The sequence below is a fragment of the Triturus cristatus genome, chromosome 2_1 (genome assembly GCF_964204655.1).
Source record: "Triturus cristatus chromosome 2_1, aTriCri1.1, whole genome shotgun sequence".
NCBI lineage: Eukaryota > Metazoa > Chordata > Amphibia > Caudata > Salamandridae > Triturus > Triturus cristatus.
Window position 1 is genome coordinate 1,036,021,935 of NC_140581.1, and position 12,793 is coordinate 1,036,034,727.

Here is a 12,793-nt window from a genome sequence, read left to right on the forward strand (position 1 = left end):
CAGGCAGCGACGGCGGTGCAGGGGGCGCTCAGCCAGCATCCACATTAATCTCTGTCAGGGGGCAGATGTTGGTACACCTGATGTTGTGGGCACACAAGGATATGTGGACATGTTGGTGGTATGTGGCGGAGGCAGGTGAGAATGTCCCTGTGCACCACCGTCAGGCCATCAATTTTTGGCATGTAGTTGTCCACTTTTGCATAATGGGCTGCCTGCTGTTCTTGCTTGGTCCAGAGGATCCCAACTACCTGGCCAAAATCCCCTTTGCAACCCTCATATGCATTGGGAATTCTGGATAGGTATGGGTCATCTGCAGCATCAGCACCAGCTGCATGTTGGCGCATGTCCCCACGGCCCCTCCCACCACCCCTACCCAAACAAGCAGGACCAGCTGGTGCAGGCACAGTCACCATGGAGCCTCCTTCCTCGCTGACTGTGGTGATGTTGTCCACCAACTCCAGAGTGCCCCATGTTGCTGTGCTTTCGGTGTTAGCTAGGGCTGTTATGTCCGTAAGGGTAGGGGTCAGCTGGGTGTCAGCTGCTGAGGCGGGAGGGGTCACAGAGGATGCTGGTGTTACTGCTGCTGGTGCTGTGGTCTGACCCACACCTGATGGGCTAGGTAGTTCATCGTCATCCGAAGGATGTGGAGAGACCTCAACGTCGGAGAGCTTAGGGTTGGCTAGAGTCTAGGACTGGCTGTCCTGGTTTGTTGCTGAGGAGTTTCCAGCTTGCCCTGTGGGTACATGTAAGACACAATGATTGTTGTGAATGCCCACAGTCCCTCAGATCATTACCATGACATTGTCTACTGAAGCTAATGTTGACTTCATGTACAGAGTTTGGCCTCTCACAACATGGTGGAGGAGTGTTGTCAATGGCCAGATCTCCCATCATGCCCTGTCCTCCACACACATTCCCAGCCCGCTCAGACAGCACACCAGGGACCATGCTGTCCCAGATGTTGAGCGGAAAAGTCCTATCATGATATCTGACACTGTGGACTGGTGTGAGGAGCACAAGGCCTTAGTGGGAGATGTGGCCAAAAGCAAACACCAGGTCCCAGTGTCAGTCATCTTGCCAGTACATTTCCATTTACTTTCAGGGCCTGCATAGTCCTAGGTGTGCTGTTTGGGCTGGCTGGGAAGGTGTGTAGAGGAGAGGGCCTGATGTTACATGTAGTCAGTGCAGACAGTCCTCCTCCCAAGCAGCCCACCATGCCATCAGGGAGTTTGATGTCCTGAAAATGAGTAAGTGTACTATCAAGATGTCTGACAGTGGTGCCTGGTGTTTGATTTGATCACAACTCCCATCAAAGCCTTGTGCACCAAACACCATACAATAGTGTCAGCCATCTTGCCTTTGCACTTTTATTCACATTCAGTTAGCAATTGGCCCAGGTCGATATGTTGTTTCGAGTGTAAGTAGGACTGTTTGCTATTACTCCACCTCCCATCAGGTCCTGTGCTCCACATACCTTTCCAGCCAGCCTAAAACAGACCACCTGGAACTATGCTACCTCACAGTGAGTGGCAATGTACTATTGAGAAGTCTGACAATGGTGCCTGTTGTCTGACTTGACTGCAACACCCAACAAGGTCCTCTGCTCCAGCCACCATGCAGCAGTGTGAGCCATCTTGGCAGCACATTGCCACACTCTGTCAAGAAAGCAGAGTGTGACTTGTAAGCTCTGTGCAATGTTTAGAAAGGTGTGTAGGACAGAACCTGATGGGAGATGTAGTCAGGGCAAATACTCCTACATTCTACACCCCCCATCACACCAGGTCATCTGTGCCTATGGCTAGCTGACAGTGAATGGATGTGTACTCTCAAGATGGCTGACACTGTTGCATGGTGTTGTGTGCATAGGGCCTTGATGGGAGTTGGCTTAAAGATCCACACCATGGGGGGCGTGGCCAGGCGCCTTGGGAAATGGCCGCTTGATCCCGGAGCTCCGCCGGGGCCGTTGGTGTTCTTTGAAATCCGGCCATAATCCGCACGGAGGGGAGCGCCCTGAGCTTCCCCCCGGATCCCCTTGATCTGGTGCCCCCAGAGAGCCGCTCAGCGACTGCCGGAAAGAACCGCACCGCCCGGGAGATCGGCCGCGACGGACGGCGGCAGCAGGACGCATCGGCCTTGGAGCTCCGCGACGGCCGAGGGCGAGACTCGAGGCCCCGGCGCGCGGCCTGCTTGGTGACCTGAGCGGAGGGGCGCCGGCGCGGAGGGACGCGGCCGCGTGTGCGGCGATTGATCCGGCGACCAGCAGTAGTGAGGGACACGACACCGCGATCGAGGCTGGTGCGGAGAGGGCGCCATATCCAGCCGCAGGAGCGGGGTGACAGGGCCCGGTCGGGGCTGTTGCCGAGGCCTACCCAGCACAGACGCCGGGTGGAGGCTGCTGATTGCGGCCGGGGACGGTTGCCGCCTGGGAGCCGGTGAGTGGGGCATCGCGGCCGCGCCCAATCGCGAATCTACCTGAGTGCGACGAAGGCCCCCTTCCACATTGGCCTTGAGAGAGCCAGGGACACACCGGAGGACGCTGGTACTTACCAGGGGGCCACCATGAGGCCCAAGGGCGGCGCTGCGACTCAGGCCAAAACACTTGACCAGTACACGGTGGCCAGGGTGCCGCCCCAGACGGAAGGGGCCACGAAGGAGGCCGCAGGCCCGGCGGAACCGTCCTTGCAGTCCATCATGGCCGCTATTCAAACCCTGGGCACAACGCTCGAAACAAAGATGGACAAAATCACTATTGAAGTGAATCTGCTCCGCACCGACCTCGGGAAAACCTCGGACCGCTCCAAAGCCAATGAAGTCGACATCAAGGCACTGCAGGACTCGGAGAAGAGGCTCGAGGGTCGGGTAAATGAGCTAGTGCACCAACACCGCCTGATGGCCCTGCGCCTGGACGATCAGGAAGGTAGGGCCCGGAGAAGCAATGTCCGCGTCGTTGGTGTGGCGGAGGGGCTTGAAGGGGACTGTATGGAGCTCTTTCTTGAGGACCTGATCCTCAGGCACCTGAAACCCAAACGTCTCTCTAAGTTCTTCACGATCGAGAGGGCACATAGAGCCCCTGTCCCACGACCCAAGCCTGGGGCTATGCCACGGACGATCATAGTGAAAATCCTGAACTTTCGCGACCGGGACGCAGTCCTCCAGGCGGCGAGACAACAGGGCGATCTAAAGTACGAAGGGGCAACGGTCCGATTCTTTCCTGACTTCACGCTCCAGGTCCAGCGGGAGAGGCGCTCCTTCCAGGGGGTCAAGGCGGCGCTGCGAGATCGTGGCATCAAATACATGATGTTCTTTCCCGCCAAACTGAAAATTATTGCTGACGGCCGCTCCCTCTTCTTCAACTCACCGGAGGCTGTACAGGAATGGCTGGATGCCGGAGAGGCGGCTCAGGGTTCACGGCGCGAAAATGAGCGGTGGCGCAACGCGGGCCCTCCAGCCACAGATCGAGAGTCGGCGGCAGGACGCCCGGAGGGTGGCGAGCTGAGTCAGCGGTCCTGGCGTTCCAGGTTGAACAGTCCCCGTTGGGACTCGCTGGGAGACGGAACGCCGCGTCGAAGCCAAGACACCTGACAACATGAAGGCATCGGACAGTAACGTATAACATATGTGCCCTCACTTTGAGATTAATTGGCCCTGGGGCGCTGTGGTTGCAAGTCCTTTGGGGGCCGGCTCCAGTTCCGTTTGGCACCAGGCCTCGGGGACTGAACGAACTGGAACACCACGGACGGGCGGCCAGGAGGGGCTGGCCCACGAACTTCCCAAGTACAGTTTCCCGGTGGGTTCACCGGGGCAGGGTTGGGCGACAGGCGCTCTGCTAATTGGGGTGGTGGGTAGTTCGGAACCCACGGAGCAGGGGGCAGGGAGGGGGGGTTTGTTTTTGCAGGAGGGGGTAGGGATGTTGGGGTCAGACACGGGAGGGAGGGGGTGGCTGGACTGGTTTCCTGGCCTCGTTGTACATTACTTGTCTTGCCATGTTGGGGGGGGGGACCCAGGGAGGGGGGGAGTTGGGGAGTTGGTACGGTCACACAAATTTTGTCGACACCTATGATGCCGGGGTGGTGGGACTTGGCACCTTTTTGAGACGATACAATGGCTAAGAGATGGGAAAAAAGTTTGAAGATCCTCAGCTGGAATGTCAATGGATTGGGGGATAGACTAAAACGTACTATAGTATTACAATTTCTCAAACGACACCAGCCAGATGTGGTGCTATTGCAAGAAACGCATTTGCTGGGGAATGTTTGTCAGGCCTTAAACAGATATGGCTACGCGCTAGCGGCGCACTCAGGTTTCACCACGGGGTCGAGGGGAGTGGGGGTCCTCTTGCGCCGCTCGCTGCCTCTTCACATAGACCTCACCAAGACTGATCCGCAGGGGCGCTTCACGGCGGTGTCGGGGCGTTGGGAGGGCCGGACGCTCAATCTACTCTCAGTCTATGTCCCCCCGGGCCTCCAGACCGGGGCCTTTGCAGACCTGGGCGCATTTCTCCTTTCGCTTCCTGAGGGGCAGCTGGTGCTAGGAGGGGACTTTAATGCAGTAGTATCGGGATCGCGCGACAGGCAGCCCCCTAGAGAACTGCCACAGGGGCAGAGGTGGATGGCGGACTTTCTAGAGTCCTTTGGACTTACTGACATATGGCGCATGCTCCACCCCACCGAAAATCAATTTAGTTTTTTCTCTGGGGCACATCACTCCTTCTCGCGGCTTGACCACATCCTTACCCTGCTGCAACATGAGATGGAGGTGCTGGAGGCTGTACTCCTCCCTCGCGGCATCTCTGACCATTCGCCGGTCCTTGCCCACATTGTGTTCGGAAGTAGGCGAGAGGGCTGCATTGCACCAATAAATGCCTGGCACCTGAAACATGAGGTTACTAGGAAACACGTTTCCACCTCCATATCGCGTTACTTCACAGAGAATGAGGGGTCGGTGGACTCCCCGGTCACCCTGTGGGAGGCATTTAAACCCGTGGCGCGAGGTGAGGCGCTGTCGGCCATAGCGGCTCGACGGAGGGACCGAACCCAGCAGGTCATGACATTAGAGGCGCAACTGGAAGAACTGGAAAGGGAGGCATCGGCTAGCGGGGACCGGGAGGTTCGGCACAAGCTACAGCTTAAGGCTGAGGAATACAGAGCGCTGGCGACCCACGAAGCCCAGGTGGTGATGCGGCACAAAATTGGCAGGATCTATGACCAAGGCGATAAAGCGGGGAAACTCATTGCTTGGCTTGAGCGGAAGCAACGTGCCGGTCGGGTAGTGCCTGAGCTGCGCGCTGAAGACGGGAGAGTGATTACGGAGCCGCGGGAGATAGTACAACAGTTTGCTGCTCACTATCAGCAGGTCTATAGGCGGGAATCGGACCGGCCAGAGGAGGACTCTATTGACCTCCTTGTTGACATACGTCTGCCCACTCTCTCGGACGCAGACCGGGGAGCTTTGGATAGCCCTCTCACTGAGGCGGAGCTACAGCGGGCGATTGGGGACCTCCGCCCGGGCAAGGCACTCGGTCCAAACGGAATTCCCATTGAGCTCTACAAGCTCCAGCCAGACGTCATTAGTAAGCACCTTAAATCCATGTTCGACCGTAGCAGGGAAATGGGGCTGCTGCCCCGGGATCAGCGCATAGCGACCATTGTAGCGCTTCCGAAAGAGGGAAAACCTAAAGACTTATGTTCCTCATACAGGCCCATTTCGCTCCTCAACGCTGAGCCCAAAATTCTGGCGAAAACGTTGGCCAATAGGCTCAGGCCGGTGCTAGCCTCACTAATACACCCCGACCAATCGGGGTTCATGCCTCGCCGAAACACGGCCCTAAATATCAGGAGACTCCACGGGGTGCTAGGGCAATGTCATAGGCTTCAGGAGGACGCGGTGGTGGTCTCACTGGATGCCACCATGGCCTTCGACACCTTGGAATGTCCGTATATGTTCGCAGTCTTACGAAAGTTGGGTTTCGGGCCTCGCTTCATCGAGTGGGTGCGCTTATTGTACGCGGAACCCCTGGCGCAGGTGCTGGTAAACAACAAGGTGTCAGAAGTCTTCGCGCTAGCCAGAGGGACTCGACAGGGCTGCCCCCTTTCGCCACTTCTTTTCGCCCTCTCGCTGGAGCCGCTTGCGGCCTGGATAAGACAGGTTGCCACCGTGCAGGGCATAGCATGGGCGGAGGGGTGGGAGGATAAAATATCACTGTATGCTGATGACATACTTCTTTACCTCTCTAAGCCGCGTAGCTCCATGATAGCGGCGCTGGACATACTGGCTAGCTTTGGTCGCAACTCAGGGTTCAGAGTTAACTGGGCTAAATCGCACCTCTACGTCTTGCACGGGGACCCTCCCAGACTCCCTGCCTCCTGTCCTATTCGGGTGGCAAAGGATGGGTTTAAATATCTCGGAGTGTATGTCACCACCAATAAGACCCTGCTGTACGAGCACAACCTCAGACCGCCGCTGCTCCGGCTCCAGAGGGAGGCGAAATCCTGGCAAAACCTCCCACTGTCATTGCTGGGCCGAGCAGCGCTTTTTAAGATGTTATCGCTCCCGCGCTTCCTCTACGCGCTGCAAAACTACCCAGACCTGGTCCCGAACGGCTACTTTCTGGCGATCGAGACCGCAGTACGCACCCTCCTCTGGGCCGGGACGCCGCGTATCTCGCTGGCTAAGCTCACGCTGGGGTGGTACGATGGCGGAATAGCTCTCCCCGACATCCGTAAATACTATTGGGCGGCTCACCTGTCCGCGATTAACCAAGGGACCTACGGGGACGGGAACGACCCAGCGTATGGTATGGATAGGTGGTTGCTTCCCGGCGGGAATTATGACATAGCACTCTATTCTAAAAGAGGGGCGCGCGGACTCACCGGTCCGACGCTCCACTCGGTGCAGATATGGCATATCGCACAGAAGAAACTCGGCTGGTCTGGCGTCCTCACGATGGCCACGCCACTCTGGGCCTCCGAAGCACTTGGCAATCTCAGGCGCACCAAGGGGTTCCGTAACTGGGACCTGATTGGCATCTCCCAGATCAAAGACATCTGGGGGCCTACGGGGGTCCGCACTTTCGCCCAAATGAAAGAAGCATACGAGCTGGCAGATACTGAACACTATAGGTACTTGCAGATAAGTCACTCCCTGCAGGCCAATATCCCACCGGAGGCCAAGCTGCCGCCCGCCTCCCCCCTCGAAGATAGGCTGCTGGACGGGCATCTCGCGGAACACGCCATCTCCCTCACCTACAAAAAACTTATCAATAACCCCCCAGATGTGCTTCTCCCCCTAAAAGCAAAATGGGTCGCGGAAGGGTTGGAGATGGATGACGAGGAGTGGCTCTACGCCCTGGCCTCCCCACGGGAAGTCGCGATATCGGCCCGATTGCGGCTCATTCAGCTGAAGATCCTACATAGAGTTTACATCTCTTGCACGAGACTACACATGATGGGGAGGGCGGACACAGCACGCTGCAGGAGGGGTTGTGGGTACACAGGAACGTTTTTCCACATACTGTGGGGCTGCCCGAAGATTCAGAGGTACTGGAGAAGAGTGGTGCGGTGTATGGAGGAGGTGTGGGAGGTGGAGATTCGCCCTGAGGCTAAAAGATGCATCCTTAATATATGGGAACCAACCGACCTGCCGCCAAAAGGGAGGCTCTGGGTCACACTTGGCCAAATGGTTGCGAAGAGGAACATAGCTAGGCTCTGGGGAAGCGCTGTTCCGCCAAAACTATCAGATTGGACCAATGATATGGACTGGTGCATGCTGCAGGAAAGAACTGTGTATGTTGCAAGAGGGTGCCCTAGTAAATGGGTTGAGGTATGGACCAAGTGGAACGATTTCAGGGGCGGCATTTGTGAACCACCCGCCATCGCGCAGGAAGAACCCGGAGATGTCTAGTATCCTGCTGGTGCGGTTAGGGTGTTGGGAGGGGGGTGGCGGCTGCAGCCCCGAGCCTTGGACACGGGAGACAAGTGTGGTGTGGACCGGTAGCTAAGGGGAGGGAGGGGGGGGAGTTTGTTGAGTTTGTTAGTTCGATTGTTTGGCACTATAATGCAACTTGGGGCACTCTGCCCATATCTTGGTGGACATTCTGAAGGACACTAGATTTGCCACATACTAGCTACACCTTGGTACACCGGTATCCTTCAACGCCGCCGTACCTCCGGGCTGACGGCATATGGGCTGTGTGCTTCGAGACATATGCAAGTTAATTACCGCGGCCGGCCCATAAGGGTTGTAGGCTCTCTGCTGTGTACCTTTGACTCTTAATAAAGGTTTTTGAAAAAAAAAAAAAAAAAAAAGATCCACACCATGCAGCAGTGTAAACTACCTTGCCGGTACACTTCCCCTCACTGTAAGGTGAGCATAGGCCCAGAGGAGTTAGCAGGGCTGAGTGTGAGGATGAGTATGTGTAATGGCTACAACTCCCAACAGGCCGTGTCCCACACACACCTTCCCACCCAGCACCAAAAGCCTACCTGTAACTCAGCTTAACTGAGAGTGAGTGAGAATGTACTTGCAAGAGGTGTGACACTGATGACTGGTGCCTAGTTGTCCAGAACTCCCATCATGGCCTTGTGCTCCCCACACTAGTCCCCAGTGTCAGCCATCTTGCCAGTATATTTCCATTGACTGTCAGGGACTGCATAGACCCAGGTGTGCTGTACCAGTGCAGCCAGTCCTCCTCCCAGGCAGCCCGACCAGGCCATCAGGGAGTTTAATGTCATCCTCTCACAAAACCCGACAAGCCAACCTTTAAATGTGCTTACCTCAGAGTGAGTTGAAAAGTACTGGCAAGATGGCTGACACTGGTGCCTGCTGTTTGATTTGCACACAGCTCCCATCAGTGCTTTGTGCTCCTGACACCAGTGCCCAGTGTCAGCCATCTTGCCGGTACTTTTCCACTCACTGTGAGGAAGGCATACTTCCAGGTGGTGTTGTTGGGCTATGTGGAAGGAGGATTGTTATCTGTGACTGCAACTCCCATGAGGCCTGTGCCAACACCCTCCTTTCCAGCCATCCCAACCTTCCTTCCTGTGACTCAGCTTCCCTGTGAGTGAGTGCAACTGTGCTGGCAAGATGGCTGACAGTGGTGACTGTTGTTTGGAGCACAAAGCATTGCTGTGAGTTTGTTAGAAGTTTGCACATGTTATGACATACTTACATTTACTCTGACATTGCAGGTATTTTGTTTGTCAAACTGACATACACATCACAGGCTCATTTGTTCAATATTTTTATTGCTTTGCAAACAGTGATTTGTATCACTGTATTCTTGAAAGTGATGTGTAGATGTGTAATTGATAACATTATTGGACAGTTGAGTAGGTTCTCACCAGGCTCTGGTGCTCCTGGTATTCCATAGATGCCCTCCTGTGGAAGGATGGCACACAACTTCTACTGCCAGAAAGTGAAGTGCACGGGTGGTGCAGGAGTGCCACCGCCAGTCTGCTGACTTGAGGAGTGTTCTCTTGCAATCAGCTTCTTGAGTCTCCTTCGCACATCATAGTACCTGTTCCTGATATCGTCCATTGTGCGCAGGCAAGGTGCTTGAGCGTTCACCTTGTCAACTATCTTCTAGCACAACCTATTTCTCTGGGACAGGGGGTCTGTTGGACTTGGTTCCCAAATAACTGTGGCTCTACGCTGAGTATTTCATCTACAAGTACTTCCAACTCCTTATCTGTGAAACATGGCTGCTTTGGGCGCATGGTGAGGGTGAAGATGAAGGTGGGTGTGAGTGTGAAGGTGAAGGTATGGGTGAGTGTGAATGGGTAAAGGAGTGTGTTTTTGAGGGTGTCCTTTCTCCCTAAAAAATAAGTGGTAGTTGTTTGGTAGTTGATGTGTGTGTGTGTAGCAGGGAGCAGTGGAACAGTGACTATTTTGGTGTCTTCTGGTCAGTTCTGTTGTTCCAAAGGATCATGGCCATCTGTTTTGACCTTTATATAGGTGGATTGGTGGGTGTGGCTAATGATTCTGAATTTTTTGGCCAATGCTTGTTCTCCTAATTTTTGACATTTTCCAGTTACATTTACTGTCACAAACAGACACGTTTCAAAGACCATGTCCAACACGTCGTCATCTGTTCGCGGGTTGAACTGAGTCTGATTTATGCCCACAGTGCTATGTTTCAGCGTTCCCAAACATTTCGGTCAGACTGAGCTTGTTTCTGGATGAATTGTTTGGACAAATCAGACTCCGAATGAGAAAGTTGGAGTTTACATGCATTGCATTGTACTCGGTGGTTTGGACAGCTCGCGTTTAACTAGTTCAGAAAGCATTCTGGAACAGAGTTAGTGGGAATGCTTTCCAAATGAGATCATAATCGGGCCCTCAGTCTATTTGAGGAGATACATATTAGAACTCAACCTCTTTTGAGCAATGAGAAGGTTTGGAAAAGGCCTCAAAACTTCTGTTACACCCCTGAAATGGGCAATTACGCACCTAGTTTCCCAATCTAATTTAATCTACTGCAAAGAATTGTGGGACCTTGACGTTTATCATTAAACAAGTCTTTCAGTGGCAGTACTTTATTTTATTATCTTGAATGACTATATGCATATGCATACGCAGCTAAATAGAAAAAGTGACTTAGATACAATATATTCTTGAATCGCAAATATTCAAAGTACTGTTAAATGCAATATATAAAGTGAAGGCACCCTAGATTAAGTTCAACAACCGCCCCATTGGAGAAATTGCAAATAAGAACACACACTGGAGACGATACCCCTGTCAGAGCATTCCCAGAATAGTGTGATAAAAGTTACAGAGTTGCATGCTCCTAGACTATGTTATTACATAAGGGTTTTGCACACTTCAAGGCTGAGATTACATTTATTATAAATTAACATGTAAGGCTAACATTTTAATGTGTTCTTATGTGTTACCTGTTGTACTCTCAGGTTACAGTGAAACATATTTATAATATGCACCACCATCATCCTTGCTCCTTTGAAACATTAATATAGAAGACTGTGTTCTATTTAATGTTCGACAAGGACCAAATCTTTTTTGATATATATATATATATATATATATATTTTATTCTCAACAATACCTGATCCTCATTGCATTGCTATGGGGTGTTGTGAAGAGGAGTTTCACTACTTTTCAAAGAAGGAAGACCTTGCTCCTCTGAATGCCAAGATCAATAAATTCTGTCTCAAGGGAATGCCAAACCACACCCATTCTCTATGTCGTGACCTCACCATTAGCACATTTTATGTTGATTGCAGCACACTTTCTGACCTGGCAAACTAAAAGTTAGTGGTAAACTACTCAATACTTTCAAGTCCATGTCATTGTTTCTCAATAGATAAATCCCTTCCATGCATGAACATGTCATCATGCTCTGTGGGACATTTATACTTTGCTCCATTCCGCTCAAAACAAAATTACCAGTGTTCCATACGGCTTTTAAGATGATTTTAAATAAAAGCACTACTGCACACAAGTGAGTGCTCATCCGCATCGACTCTTAGTTTAGGCAGCAATAGCACACATCGAAAAGCAAAATGTTTTTATGATGCTCAAACTTTTTCCTGATATTTCTTTAGTGCCATTCTAGATATTGCAAAACCAAAATGGATGATGGACGGAGTGTTGAACAATGCAAGCATTCACCCCCAGTCAACTGATCTGGGTTTAATCCATCATCATTCTTTAGCTCACTCCGCCACCCCAGTTCAGACATGGCCATATGCAAATCAGTCTGACCCTGTGCCTCATGGGAACAGTCCAGCCCGAACTGCCAAGCCATGTCTTCCCTGGACCGGAAACAAGCCTCCTGGGACCGGTTTCTGGCTAATCAGCCGTCATCAGCCAGGCTAGCTTGAATCCAGTGGCAAAGTGAGCAAGGGACTCACGTCTGAGCATACCCTGCCAACTTAGGGCGAACAAAGCAAAACCAAAAGGGATGATGGACAGAGTGTTGAACAATGCAAGCACTCACCCCCAGTCAACTGATCTGGGTTTAATCCATCATCATTCTTTAGCTCACTCCGCCACCCCAGTTCAGACATGGCCATATGCAAATCAGTCTGACCCTGTGCCTCATGGGAACAGTCCAGCCCGAACTGCCAAGCCATGTCTTCCCTGGACCGGAAACAAGCATCCTGGGACCGGTTTCTGGCTAATCAGCCGTCATCAGCCAGGCTAGCTTGAATCCAGTGGCAAAGTGAGCAAGGGACTCACGTCTGAGCATACCCTGCCAACTTAGGGCGAACAAAGCAAAACCAAAAGGGATGATGGACGGAGTGTTGAACAATGCAAGCACTCACCCCCAGTCAACTGATCTGGGTTTAATCCATCATCATTCTTTAGCTCACTCCGCCACCCCAGTTCAGACATGGCCATATGCAAATCAGTCTGACCCTGTGCCTCATGGGAACAGTCCAGCCCGAACTGCCACGCCATGTCTTCCCTGGACCGGAAACAAGCATCCTGGGACCGGTTTCTGGCTAATCAGCCGTCATCAGCCAGGCTAGCTTGAATCCAGTGGCAAAGTGAGCAAGGGACTCACGTCTGAGCATACCCTGCCAACTTAGGACGAACAAAGCAAAACCAAAAGGGATGATGGACGGAGTGTTGAACAATGCAAGCACTCACCCCCAGTCAACTGATCTGGGTTTAATCCATCATCATTCTTTAGCTCACTCCGCCACCCCAGTTCAGACATGGCCATATGCAAATCAGTCTGACCCTGTGCATCATCGGAACTGTCCAGCCCGAACTGCCAAGCCATGTCTTCCCTGGACCGGAAACAAGCATCCTGGGACCGGTTTCTGGC